The sequence below is a fragment of the Macaca thibetana genome, unplaced genomic scaffold (assembly GCF_024542745.1).
Source record: "Macaca thibetana thibetana isolate TM-01 unplaced genomic scaffold, ASM2454274v1 unplaced_scaffolds305, whole genome shotgun sequence".
NCBI classification, from domain to species: domain Eukaryota; kingdom Metazoa; phylum Chordata; class Mammalia; order Primates; family Cercopithecidae; genus Macaca; species Macaca thibetana.
The window spans coordinates 1-14788 of NW_026089094.1; the positions used below are offsets into that span (position 1 = coordinate 1).

The 14788-nt window shown below is 41.3% G+C and overlaps 1 long non-coding RNA gene across 1 annotated transcript; it reads left to right on the forward strand.

Moving 5' to 3' along the window:
- Positions 1 to 9607: 9607 nt before the first annotated feature.
- Positions 9608 to 12607, forward strand: LOC126947432 (uncharacterized). The gene is made up of 3 exons (XR_007723072.1): positions 9608 to 9639; positions 10106 to 10130; positions 12301 to 12607. It is a non-coding gene; the product is annotated as an uncharacterized LOC126947432 (long non-coding RNA).
- The last annotated feature ends 2181 nt before the right edge of the window (positions 12608 to 14788 follow it).

Consider the following 14788-nt stretch of genomic DNA (forward strand, 5'->3'; position numbering starts at 1 on the left):
ATAGGTGACTGACAGAATTTCTTGGTGGGCAAATGTCCGAGTTCATTATCCACTAAAAAATGGTTTCAGATGGCATCCACATTTACAACTGTGTGTCAGCAGGCATTTTCCTCAAGAGAAATGCCTTCTTCTTGAGAAGTATTTGGAATTGTCAAATAAAAACAATTGAAAATCCTTGCACAAAAATCTTGTGCCTTTCCACGAATGTCTTCTAGATATCAGGGCCATTGTCTCAACCACTATTTACCATCTGTTTTTTTTAACATCAACAAGTGAAGAAAAGACCTGTGCACACAGGACACAGCCTGGTCTGACCCTCATAGTGTTTTGTTTTTCTCTAGATGCAGGTGGACCCAGCCACACTGGCGAACGGTACGTATTCTGGGATCATCTCTTTGTTTACGTTCAAAATCTTAGTGTTACAAAGATGACACTGTTGCACCTGCTTTTGCTCAAGAGCCAGTCTGGTTTGAGCTTTCTGCCAGAAATTAGATTTGGAAAGTTTGGTTTAAAAAACTACTAAGAGTCCAGTAAACAACTGTAACCATGGTACTGTCATCCCTGGAAGCAGCAATGTCATGTAAGGTGGGGTGGTACATCAGGGTTGGGAGGGACAGAGGAGAGAGTGTGTATGGAATGATTGTGGATGTCTTTGGGAGTGTGTGTGCATTTCCCCAGAAAACATACTCCCATGTTCAAAGTACAACACAAGGATCAATGTTCAAGAAAATTTCCATCACCACTGCACAGTTTACATACATCAACGCATTCATCCTCCACCCCAGCTGTACCTGAACATAAGTTCACTATCCCCAGTCCTCAGATGGACATGGTGCAGAGACGAATTTCCCAAGCTCTTGGTCTTTTAAATGGAAGAGGCACATGTGAAGTCGGGAATGAGTAGAAGGTTAATGCCATGAGCCACTACACTGAATTTATCACAAAGCCCTAGTATAATTTCTTGCTAGGCCAAGTTATTCCAGCACTTGTGTGTGCATGTGGGAGAATGAAAACCTATTCAGATCCCACACACTATCATGACTGGATGGTGTCAGTGCTCAGCTCACCCAGGGTTGGTTTGAGCAGGTACATTGTACAGTGGGCTTCAGTGTGATCATTAATGTAAAACACACAGAGTCCACAGGCATTTGATCTACAGCGGTGATGTCATCCCTCAAGCTCCGTTCAAACGCAGACAATAATCATGGGATATTCTATTGAATTTAAAGAGATAATCACCGCAAGTCGTAGAGAAATCTCTCGTGGAACTCCTATATCCCAAGACCATGAGCATCCAATAAAATCTCAAAGGATATAACCTGTTGGTGTTTAGCCTGGCACCACCCACTTTCCCTGCATGGAATCTCCTGCAGAAGCTGGGGCTGGAGGAGGGTCCAGTCGCCCGCCCCCACTCCTCTTGCTTTTCTCCCATGACAGATCTGGCTCCCAATGCTACATGTCAGTTTTGTGAGCCATGAGGAGCAGTGCTACCTCCGTGGTGCACACACATTGTGTTGAAAATGGAAGAGTGGAAGGACACAATATCCAAAGCACTTAGCTAAGTAGGGTGTGTCATCGTGTAAAATGGACCAGGGAGGATTAATTGAGTCATTTTTCAAATCTATGGTTTATTTGCTCCTTTGTAACAGCAAAGTACATGCCCCAAACTTTTTGCACCTAGAATTTTAAATCTCTCGTTTACACGAAAGGTAGCTGCTTCCTATATACACCTTTTAATATTCTCGAAGGTGGATCGATATACAGGATAGCAGCAGCACAGTAGTGGATTTGCAGAGAGATAGGGGAAAAATGACTTTGGCCTCAGGGATTCCATAAAGAGGGCATAGTATTTAGCCTCAGGGTGTGTATTAGGAAGGAGTCTGAAGCCTAAGAGGCTGCCAGGGAAACGCAAGCCTGCACCTGCGTGGTGTTGTCCTTGTTTGAGCATCTTGGTCTATTTCATAATTGTTTGACCGGGTGGCCTGTAGGGGTTAGAAAAGACACCCAAAGCTGGCCCGACCCTGCACCACTGTTCTTCCCTGCTTTCGATACAGACAGTCAGAACATCCTGTGCCATAGAACTGCAACAACTCCCACCAAACAACACACCTAAATAAGCAACAAAACAATGAGAAAATACACAGGAATATATAGAAATTACAATAGCCATGCAACACCACCACGCGCGCTGACGGTCAACTCTGTTATGCGTCCTAGCTCTGACTGATACAAAAACTACAAGACGCCAAGAAAAAAAAAGAAAAAATCCAAGAGATAGAGAAAAAAAAAAAAACAAAAAAGAGGAAAAGATGGTGAAAAAAAAAAAAAAGAAAAATCAATCGAAAACAAATCATTAGCTACAGAAGGATGATGAAAAATCAGGAAAAAAAATCCACCTGATATTTCAATAAAACAAAAACCAATAAAAAAATTCTAGTACTTTTATCATGTATTTCAATTCAAATGTTAAAAAAATATCAAAACCCTAAAACCATTAAAAAACAACAACTAGAATAATCAAAAAAAATGTCCCTAAACAGACAACTGTTGCGAGTCCAAACAAAAAAAACAAAAAATAAAAATAAATGATCAAAAAAACTACTAAAGGAACATAACAAGTAAAAAAAACTTAAAACAAAAAAACACAAAAAAAAGAGCATACCCCAAAACAAACAAACACACACATTAAACCAAAACCCAAAAAACCCCCCCCCCAAAACTCCCCCCACCCAAACATAAAATAAATATACCCCCATGAAACATAAAAAAAAACACAAAAAAAAAATTAAAAAAAAACAAAAAAACACAAAAAAAAAAAACAAAAAAAAGCAAAACTAAAAAAAAAACAAACACCATAAAAATCGGAACACAACGAAACAAAGAAAAAAAAAAAAAAAAAAAAAAAAAAAAAGACCAAATATTAAAAAAGAAAAAAACAAAAAAACAAAAAAAACAAAAAAAAAAACACAAAAAAAAAAAAAATCCAAAAAACTTGACATCAAAAACCAACACACATAAAAAAAAAACAAGAAAAAGTAGAAAGTCTCAAAAACAATTTCAAAAACAAAAAAAAAAAAAAAAAAAAACAAAAAGCCAAAAAACGAAAAAAAAAACAAAACAAAAAAAAATAAATAAACACAACACAACAAAACTAACTGTACACTCAACAACAAATAAAACAAAAAACAAAAAACTAAAGCAACGGGGAGTTCCAAAACATAAACAAATAAAAAAAAAAAAAAAAAAAAAAAAAAGAAAAACAAAAAAAGCATAAAAACTAGAACCAACAACATTAAAAAAACAAAATACAAAGCAAAATAAAAAACAAAAAAACATAAAAATCAAGATAAAAAAAAACCAAAAATCAAAACTTAAAAAAAAAATCCCCAAGCTCAGCCTGGAAGCTCTCCACAAAAAAAAATACAAAAAAGAACACCCCGCGGTTCCTTAAAACAGAAAAAAAAAAAAAAACAAAAAAAAACAAAATTTTTCAATCGATGTAAAATACAACTAGTGGTCCACAATACTGCCGCCCAACAAAAAAAAAGCCAACCTAAAAAAAAAAACTAAAAAAAATACAAAACAACCAACAACAAAAAAAACAAAAAGGGCTCCCACGAAACAATAATAAAACAAATCATGCCGGAAAAAAACCCTCCTACCCCGCCCTTTAGACAAGCCCTCAAAACCCCCCCAGCCCACAATAAAAAACCCCAAAAAACCCCCAAATTCGACCAAAACACACATCAAATCACAACAGACAATTTCCATAAAGCCGTTGCTGGTCCTAATAAGGCACAAATCGAAAAAAAATCAGCTTGTAAAGCTTACCAAGTTTGCAGTACCAAAAATCAATAACACAGGATAAAACAAAATTAAGCCTAAAAAAAACCTAAAACACCCCCATTAAAAATTCTCACTGGTTCCACTCCATAAAACAAAGAACTAAAAACCGGATACATCTGCCCACAACCATAACAAAAACAAAAAGAAATAACAAATTCCCTGCTAAAACTTAACATTCTAATAACCTCACCGCTTTCACAAACCTTTCTATTTCCTCCTGGCCCTATTGAGAGGTCATGACATCCTCAACTAGCCCCCCTTCCCTCCTTTACAAGCCTCTTCTGCTCCAAAGCCCCTCAGAAGTTGACCCTCCAAAAAACCCCATCGTGTACAAAACAGTGGAAAGTATCCTTCCAAAAAAAAAAAACGTCCCCCATAACATAACTCATCGTGCTACGCCAGTTTTTCTGCAAAACTGACCAGATAAGACTCCCAAAGAGAGGAGTCCCACACTGCAAGAAATTTCCCCCAAAATTTCTCCAAGTGACCCCCCTCATAGAAAAGAAAAATACGCAAAAAAAAAAATAACAAAATGCTGAAACAAACAAAAAAAACTATCCAAAACAAAAGATAAAATGCACCGAACCAGTCATCAAGATAAGAGTTTTTCCCGGTCCCAAATAAAAAATAACCTCAAAAGACAAATAATACAATCAAAAAAAAAAAAACCTCAAACCGTAAAAAACAACAAAACAACAATCATAAATCAAGAATAAACAATACAAAAAAAACACCAGCAAAAAAATCAAACATAAATAAAACCTCAAACCCCAAGGGGTCAAAATCGCTCCCAAAAGGTAAAAAAAGTCTATGAAAAACTATGGCGAAAACAAAAACAAATGAAGCACTTCGCTAAAAAAATAAGAACCAAAGAAAAACGAAGGGTGAAACTCTAAATGCAAAAAAAAAACAAAAACATCCGAAAAAAGTGAACAAACAACAAACTCGCAAAACTGTGGTACTGCACAAAAACACCCAAATACCCCCCAAAAAAATCAAATCACTTGCCTTGAAAAAAGAAAAAATAAAAACTATACAAAACCAAAGACAAAAAATCACTGCAATCAGACCTAAAAAAAAACAATATCAAAGGAACACAAACATCTATGGTGAATCAAACAAAAATAAATCAAAACAACCAAATTATAGCTTGAGTTTTTCTTGATTAAAAATTTGGTGATGAAAACAAACTAAAAATGAAGAAAATAAAAAAAAATGCAAGATTGCTCTAAACAAAAATAAAAAATCAAAAAATAAAAAGAACCAAAAAAAAACACTAAATTTTAAACAAATCAGACAAACATAAACAAAACCACACAAGAACCCCCCCCTCCCCCCTGTCCGTATAAAAGCCACAACAACAAAAACCAATCACAAAACTCCATCCAACCTCATTAAAAAAACTAAAACACAAAACAAACATAACGCCACAAAAAATCACCAATATTCATACCAACATCAAAACACAATCCGAATATACAAAAAACACGAAAAAATCGTTTTTGAAATAAACTACTCTACTCCTCCGGGGTCACTACTCCTGGTGCCTTCTAACAAAAAAAAACTGATTAAAAGGTAACAAAAACAAACAACAAAACCCACGTAGAAAAATCAAAAAAAAAACACCGCAAATACAAACAACATAAAATGGGCTCAAAAAAAACTGAGGAGGATGCAGGTAAACAAATAAACTAACTAAATGCGCAAAAAAAATCTAAAAAAACAGAACAAACATATATTTGGAGGAGAAGAAAAAAACCAATGATTGGCAACGGCAGACAACCTAAAAATAGCCGACATAAACCCAAATCAACCACATGTCCAATTTCTCACATCATCACCCCCCTTGGGCGCTTCTCCCCAAAAACAAACAATAAAAAACATAAAAAAAATATTATGCCTCATCAACCCTCAAAAAAAAGGAAAAAAAAAGCCTCAAAACAAACGAACATAGCTTTCAAAGTCTGAACTACTTGGGCCCAATTCCCCCCAGAATAAAAACCCTGATAAAAGGCACTACTTTCAAAAAAAAAAAAAATTCAAAAGTCAAAATCACTCAACCATCTAGAACAAAAAAAAAAAAAACAAATGATCCCAAAAAAAGAAAACCATCAAAAAAAAATTAGTGAAAAGACAAATGAAAACAAAAAAATGACAAATAATAAAAAAACAACAAATGATGAGTGCCTGAAATGCGTCAAAAAACAACTTAGGCCCAAGACGAGACAACAATGATCAGCAGGGACGGCCTGGAACACAGGTCAACACCAACCCAGCTAAGTACCAACCAAACCGCTCGATCTCCCTGTGGCTGTCACCTAACCACACCAGCCTCCTGGGATACATTTAGTCGCCCCTGGGGGGACAGCCCCTGGTAACTCCCCCTTTATGCCTGTCAGCCCCTGCTATATGGCCCAAGTGGCCTGTCCCAGGAGTTCCTGTTTTAACTCTGGAAGCCCCCCCCCCCAAACCCCCCTTCCCCCCCCACAGCTCCCAGCAACCCCCCCTCGACATCATGCCCCTCCCACCGCCCCCCACCCTCTCCCCCCCCCTCCCACACAGGGACTTTTCCGCCTCGGAGGGTTGGTGACCCCCTGCCCCCCCCAACCCCCCCCCCCCCCCCCCCATCCCCCCAACCCCCCCCCCCGCTACCGGCTTTTGTGAGAGCTCAGGAAAAGAGGACCAGAGTGTTCCCCCCACATGTCCAGTTTAGGTACCCCCCCCCCCTACCCCCCAGCCCCCAACCCCCACACCCACACCACCCACCCCCCCTCCCCCCCCAACAGACTTGCCCCCCCCCAGTCACAAAGTCCTGTAGTCTCCTACTCATAGGTGGAGGACCCCCGCCCCCCCCCCCCCCCCCCCCCCCCAGGACCCGCCTACCAACCTCCAACACCCAAAACAACATCTCCCCAGAACTCTTCAGCCACTGGCAGGAGCACCATGTACCCCCCCCCCCCCCCCCCCCCACGCTTGCCCCCCCCCCCCCCCACCCTAGCCCCCCCCCCCCCACCCCCCCCCCCCCCCCCCAGTTCCCCACCCCCCCCCCCATACCCCCCCCCCCCACACTTACCCAGGTGCCCTGGGTGGGTTTGTAAATCCAGGTTCAGGGAGAAGAGCGTGGCTCCTCAACACAGTGAGGTTTTCTCTTCTCTGCTCCTGCGGTTCTGCTCGTGTCTTCTCCTGAAGTGTGCACTGAATGATTACAATAATACATTTTGTATGTTTTACCACAACAATGTCTGAAGTGCAATAAAATGGATGGAAAGTGCAGGAGAAGCATATGTAGACCCAGGAAAGACAAATGACATTGTCACATTTCACCAGAAAAGTGGAAATTTCCCAGGCCTCAAAATGCATGGGAGAAGGATGAGACACTGTCACGGCATCGGCAGTGCCTGTGTGTGCTGCCAAGGCTCTGTCTTCCATGGCTTTCGTGATGGTCTCACTGACCTTTCTTCATCACCAAGGGGGATGCTCTGGCAGGAGGTCCGTTTTTGTAGTTAACCCCCCTTGTCTACATGGGGCAGCCCCGTGTTTTTAGCGCCCGAATCTGCCTGACGGATTCCTTCAGCGCATCCAGTGTGCTGACAACGACTCTGTGTTTCCTAGAGAGCGACGAAGGCTTGTTGTGGGACCGTCTGCTCAAGGTACCATCTGAGAGCTTCCCTTACTCATTGAAGGTAAAGTGTTTTTAGTTTGTCTGAGGTGGGAATTTTATTTCTCTTCGTTTCTATATAAATTGAGATAAGAGATGGTGATCTTACCATGTACATTATAGATGACTTACAGAATGTCTTGGTGGGCAGCTGTAAAGTGAGTTTATTACCAGCAAGAATGAATTCAAGATGGCATTTATAGATGGCAGGTTCACTTAAAAACTCTACGGCGGTAAGCATTTTCCATAGGAGAAGTGCTTTCTTCTTGAAAATAATGGTGAACATGCAGTGAAAATAAACTTGAAAATCATGTCACAAAAAAACTTGTGCCTTTCCACATGTCCTCTAGGTTTAATTTGGGGCCCTTCGTGTTGACTATTTTCACTATTTCCATTGGGTTTTCTCATGTCAACAATGCAGAAAAGACCTGTGCACACAGGACACAGTGTGGTCTGACTCTCATCATGTTTTTCTTTTCCCTGATTGCAGAAAAGAGTACACTTTGAGGAAGAAGGTATGTGTTGTAGGTTTACTTTTTTTTATTTTTATTTTGCTTGAAATTCTGGGATGCATATGTAGAATGTGCAGGTTTCTTACATAGGGGTAAATGTGTTATGGTGGTTTGCTGCACCTATCAACCCCTCATCTAGGTTTTTAGCCCTGCATGCATTAGGTATTTATTCTACTGATCTCCCTCGTCTCACCCCTCATACCCCAGTGGTTAGTTTTTTGCTAAGGAAATATCTTAGTTTTTCAGAAAGGTGGTACTTTTTAACCTGTGTTTGGTGGAGAATTTCTCTGGAGCTTCCTAAGAGAAATGAGATTTTAGGCAGTTTGGTATAAAAAGCAGTCAGGCTTTGGTACCGATTTGTGACCATCTTCCTGTAGTCTCTGCAGGATAGTGGTGACCCTTACATTGAAATGGTGGTGTGCATCAGGTTTTGGGAGTTAAGGAGGAGAGAGTCTACGGTGCAGTGAATGTGAGTGTCTATGAGAGTTTTTTGTGCAATGGTACCATCAGCACCCCACACAAAGATTAATGGTTTATAAAAAAAAAAATGTTTTGCATCACCCCCCCGCGCCCTGTGTCTACTTGAGCCACAGCCCCCGTGTTTTAAGCCACCCTAGTCGCAATGCATGAACGGCTTCCTTTCAGTTGCACCCACCGTGCGTGACGATTACACTGTTCTTTCCTAGAGCGTGACAATGGCATAGTTTGGTGTGTTAACGTCCGCCCGAGAAACCATCAGAGAAGGTTTATTAAGAGCTCTGTTGATGTAAACTCGTAGATTTGTTTTTGCTTATGGTGGAAATTTTATTTGTCTTTCTTGTCTTATATAAATTGAGATAAGAAACGGTGATCTAACCAAGTTACATTTATAGATGGACATTCCAGAATGTCATGGGGGACATTTGTAGAGTGAGAGCTTATTACCCGCAAGAATGAATTCAAGATTGTATATTTATAAGATGACAGGTTCACATAAAAACTCATCGGCAGTAAGCATTTTCCAGCAGGGAAGCTGCTTTCTCTCTTGAAAATAGTGTGTGAACATGCCATAAGAATAAACTTGAAAATCGTATCCAACAAAAAAAAAAAAACTTGAATGTGCCTTTCCTCCATCTCCACGATGTCCTCATAGGTTTATTTTTGGGCCCTCCCCTTGTTGACTAATTTTCACTATAAACCATTGGGGTTTTTCTCTCATGTCAAGAACAATGCATGAAAAGACCTGTTCACACAGGACAAACAGTGTGGGTCCTGACCTCTCATCAATGTATTTTTCTTTTCCCCTTGATTGCAGAAAAAGAGTACAACTTTGAGGAAGAAAGGTATGTGTTGTAGGTTTAACTTTTTTTTATTTTTATTTGCATGAAATTCTGGGATGCATATGTAGAATGTGCAGGTATCTTACAAAGGTAAATGTGTCCATGGTGGTTAGCTGCACCTTGCATCACCCCCCTCTGTCTACATGTGCCAGCCCCGTGATTTTAGCACCCTAGTCTGCCTGACAGTTTCCTTCAGTGCACCCAATGTGCTGACGATTACTCTTGTTTCCTAGAGCGTGACAAAGGCTTGTTGTTTGAGCGTCTGCTCGAGATACCACCTGAGAGGTTCTTAGACTCTGTTGAGGTAAACTCTTTGTTGTTTGTCTGAGGTGGGAATTTTATTTGTCTTCGTTTCTATATAAATTGAGATAAGAGACGGTAATCTTACCATGTACATTATAGATGACTTACAGAGTGTCTTGGTGGGCATCTGTAAAGTGAGAGTTTATTACCGGCAAGAATGAATTCAAGATGACATTTATAGATGACAGGTTCACTTAAAAACTCTTTGACAGTAAGCATTTTCCATAGAGAAATGCTTTCTTCTTGAAAATAATGGTGAACATGCAATGAAGATAAACTTGAAAATCATTCACAAAAAAAACTTGTGCCTTTCCACATGTCCTCTAGGCTTTATTTTGAGACCCTCGTGTTGACTCTTTTCACTATTTCCATTGGGTTTTCTAATGTCAACAATGCAGAAAAGACCTGTGCACACAGGACAAAGTGTGGTCTGACTCTCATCATGTTTTTCTTTTCCCTGATTGCAGAAAAGAGTACACTTTGAGGATGAAGGTATGTGTTATGGGTTTACTTTATTAATTGTTTTTTATTTGCTTGAAATTCTGGGATGCATGTGTAGAACGTGTAGGTTTGTTACATAGGTATAAATATGTCACAGTGGTTTGCTGCACCTATCAAGCCCTCATCTAGGTTTTTAGCCCGCAGGCATTAGGTATTTATTCTAATGCTCTCCCTCGTCTTTCCCCTCATGCCCCAGGGATTAGTTTTTTGCTAAGGAAATATCTTAGTTTTTCAGAAAGGTGGCACTTTTTACCCTGCGTTTGGTGGAGAATTTCTCTGGAGCTTCCTAAGAGAAATGAGATTTTAGGCAATTTGGTATGGAAAAAACAGTAAGACTTTGTGACAGAATTGTGACCATCTTCCTGTAGTCTCTGCAGGAAGTGGTGTCCCTTACATGAAAGGGTGGTGTGCATCAGGTTTGGGAGGTATGGAGGAGAGAGTCGACGGGCAGTGATTGTGAGTGTCTTTCGGAGTTTTTGTGCATGTTCAAAGCACCACACAAGGATTATATATTTAAAAAAAAAAAAAAAAGAGTAGTCCATCACCCTGAACACTTTACATAAATCAACCCATTGATTCTCCACCACAGCTGTCTGAAGTTTAATATCCTCAGTCCTAAGTTACTGGTTATGCAGAGATGAATTTCTCAAAGTCTTGGCTTTCTCAGTAGAGGAGGGAAATGTGAAATCAGGAGTGGTTGGCAGGTTGATTCTATGGACTTCTGTCCTGCATCGATCTCACAGCCATTGTATAACTCATCAGCCTGGCAGTGACTTTGGGCACCTAGGTATGCATGTGGAAGTACAATACATACAGAAATTCTATGCACTGTCTATGATCGTAGAATGGTCTTAATGGTCGCATAAACCAGGATTAGAATAGGTATGTTTTACAGTGGATTTGGGTGTGGTCAGAAATGTGAAACATACATGGAGAGGTCACAGGCTTTTGCTTCAGTGGTCGGTTTATTCCTCAGCTCCTGTTTAAAAGCAGAGAATAGGCAGGGTGTGGTGTCTCCTGCCTGTAATCCCAATACATTGGGAGGCCGAGGCAGGTGAATCACTTGAGGTCAGGAGTTTGAGACCAGCCTGGCTAACACTGTCTCTACTAAAAACACAAAAATTAACTGGGTGTGGTAGCAGGTGCCAGTAATCCCAGCTACCCAGGAGGCTGAGGCAGGAGAATCACTTGAACCTGGGAGACGGAGGTTGCAGTGAGCCTAGATCCTGCACTGCACTCTAGCCTGGGCAACAGAGTGAGATTTCATCTTAAAAAAAAAAAAAAAAAGCAGACAACAATCAGGGACATATTCTCCTATGTTTAATAACATGATTGCCACAAGTGTACATGTGCCCTAATTCAGCCCCACACATCCAATACACAGTGCAGAATAAGAACTCAAGGAAGAACTGGGGTGTTCTTCTGGTGTCCATCACCTCGGTGGGATTTCCTGTACAGCTAGCTTGGAGAGCGTTAGTGTTAGTCCCCCCACCTACTGCCCCCGTGATGGGCTGTCCTAGTGCTGGAGTCAGTGTGAGCATGAGCAGCAGCTGACTCCAGGGACACATACGTTGTGTTGAAAAGAAAGAGTGGAAGGACGAATAAGCTAAGTGCAGGTCCTCTTTAAATGGTAGGATAATTGAATATTTTCAAATCTTGGTTTAATTCTCTTTGAATCAAAGGTTCAGTGAAGTCATAGTATTTTTTGGCTAGAGTTAAGTTTTTTTGAAGAAAGGTTGCTTTTATGCAGTACGAAATATTTAAGAGGGATGATGGACAGCAGCAGCACATGTGGATCCTGAGCAGGAAATGACCTCAGAAGGGATCACAAAGGGAGGGCAAGTACGCTCAGGTCAGATTAGGAAGGAGGAACCTGAGACGCTGTAGGGAAGCACAGCCTGCTCCGTATGGTGTGCCGTCTTTGAGACCAGCTGTGTGTCATTGATGAGCTTGCCTTAGCTAGAGGCCCAAGGCTCTGTTTCCCTTGCTTTCCTCATGGTCTCATTTGCCTGCCTTCACCATCAAGGAGGTTGGGCCTGCAACTCCATCTGGGGTAACCCACCTTCTTCACACATGCCAGCCTCACGTGCACACCACCCAATAAACCCGAGGGATTCCCTCAGTGGAATCCATATGGTGACACTTACCCTATGTCTCCTAGATCATCAAGAGAAGCTTGGAGCTGTATATCCACATAAGGCATCCACTGAGAGGGTCCTCACTGTTGTCAGTGTAAGTTGTCCTTTCTTTCCCTGAAAGGGGAATTTCATTTTCCTAGGTTTCTTTCAATTTCACTTGAATAAAGATAGGAAAATCTCACTACCATGTACATTATAGATGACTTAGATATTTTCTTGGTGGGCAAATGTAAAATGAGAATTCATTACCAGCTAAGAACTGATTCCAGATGGCATTCATAGATGACAGCTTCAGTTACAAATTATGTCAGCAGCATTTTCTTCAGGAGAAAACCCTTTTTGAAAATTATGAATTTAAAACTAAACTTTGAAATCTTGCGCAAAAAGGTGGTGCCTTTCTACAGGTGTTTCCTAGGCTTTATTTTGTGGCTGTTGCCTCCACCTGAATTTCCCATTGGGTTTTCTAGTAGCACCAAGTGGGTGACCATCCAACGTGCCAGTAGGGACTGCAGGTCTCTTTATAAATCAAAGTGGAGTTCATCAATTGGCAGGTTAAAAAATCTGTGTAGAGGATTTAATGTCGTTGGAGATTGTGACATTCTTCAGATTAAGCATCTGTCCATGTGCACAGCCCACAACACTGGAGGAGTGTTTTAAAGAAAATAATTCCTTCACCAAGCCTCATCCGGTATGCATCAGCCCATTTATCCCCCGACCACAGCGAGGAAGTCAGATTAAATTTCCCCATATGCAGATAGATAATGCAACATGAAGATTGCCAAGCTCTTTTAATCGTCTTCAGTGGATTTAAGGTAGAGGTAAACTCAGGAGTGACTGGAAGGTTGATGCATGGGCTTCTACTCAAGTAATCCACATGGTTCGGGTATAATTTTCATTAGCCCAGAGAGTTTTAACACCCTAGGTGTACAATGGAAGTTGGATGGCTTTCAGAATTCCTCAAAACACTGGTCTCTCATATACGGATTCTCAGCAATGCTCACCATAACTCAGCATAGGAATAAGGTATATTTTATAGTGGACTTTGTGTGGTCCCAAGTGGGAAAATGAGACCATTGAGAGGTCAGGCTTTTGGCATGCCAGTCTGTGTTAATTTCCCCCCCTCATCATCCTGATCAAAAGCCAGAAAATTGTCAGACATGTTTATATTGTATTTAAATGAGATCATCTTCCCATAAGGCCATACAAACGCTGGCAGTACAGCACTCTTACCCAAAGACACAGCACCAAATAAGGCACTGAAGTACAAAACTTGGGGTGCCTATCCAGGTACTCATCTTCTCTGCTGGAATCTTCTAACAGAGCTGGGTTAGAGAGGGTCCAAGCGCCCCCCACCTAGTGCCGCCCCCCATGATGGGCTGTCCTAGTGCTAGAGCCCAGTGTGAGCATGACCAGCAGTAGGGCCCCAAATCACACACACATTGTGTTCAAAGGAAGAGCAGAAGGACAAATATCACAGACCACTAACGAGTCACCTTTAAAATTGTAGGATTATTGAGTAATTTCCAAATCTTGGTTTAGTCTTCTGTAAAAAAGGGTAAAAAAAAAAAAAGGGGGTTACTGAATACATAAAATATTTTGGATAGAATTAAGACTCCTCTTGAAGAAGGTTGCTTTTTTTTTCGAGTACAAAATGTTCTGATCGGTTCATAGGGTAGTCTCATGCCTGTAATCCCACAGCACTTTGGGAGGCCGAGGAGGGCGGATCACTGGAGGTCGGGAGTTTGAGACCAGACTGACCAACATGGAGGAAACCCGTCTCTCCTAAAAATACAAGATTATCCGGGAGTGGGTGCGCATGCCTGTAATCCCAGCTATTCAGGAGGCTGAGGCAGCAGAATCCCTTGAACCTAGGAGGCGGAGGTTGTGGTAGGCCGATATCACGCCATTGCACTCCAGCCTGGGCAACAAGAGTGAAACTCCATCTCAATAAAAAGGAAAAGAAAAGTTCTAGGAGGAACAAAAACATGGCAGCAGGACATGTGGATCCTGGGGAGAAAATGACCTCGAGGGGATAAAGAAGGGAGGACAATTTAGGTCAGGTCAGATTAAGAAGGAGGAGCCCTGAGATGCTACAGGAAACACTGTGTCATGTGCCCTGTTTGAGATGGGTTATTTCATGTCGAAGAGGTTGCCTTAGCTAGATGACTAAGACTCTGTCTTCTTGGCCTTCCTGATGCCTCCCTTTACCATTTGTCTTCCCTCACCACCTGGAAGAGGAACCAGCAGCAGCTGAGTCTGTGCTGTGAACATACCTTTCCACACACGCCAGCCCCGTGTCCACAGCTCCAAGATCACCTGAGGGATTCAGTCAGTGGAGCTCGTGTGCTTATAGTGACTCTGTTTCCTAGGTGACCTGGAAGACCTCGAGGAGGCTGTGCCCAAGCAGACATCCTCGCAGGAAGCCACAGGGGTTCACATGGTAAAGTCATCTTATTTCCTCTGAAATTGAAATTGTATTTCTCTCGGTTTCTCTCTGTTTCAATTGAATAA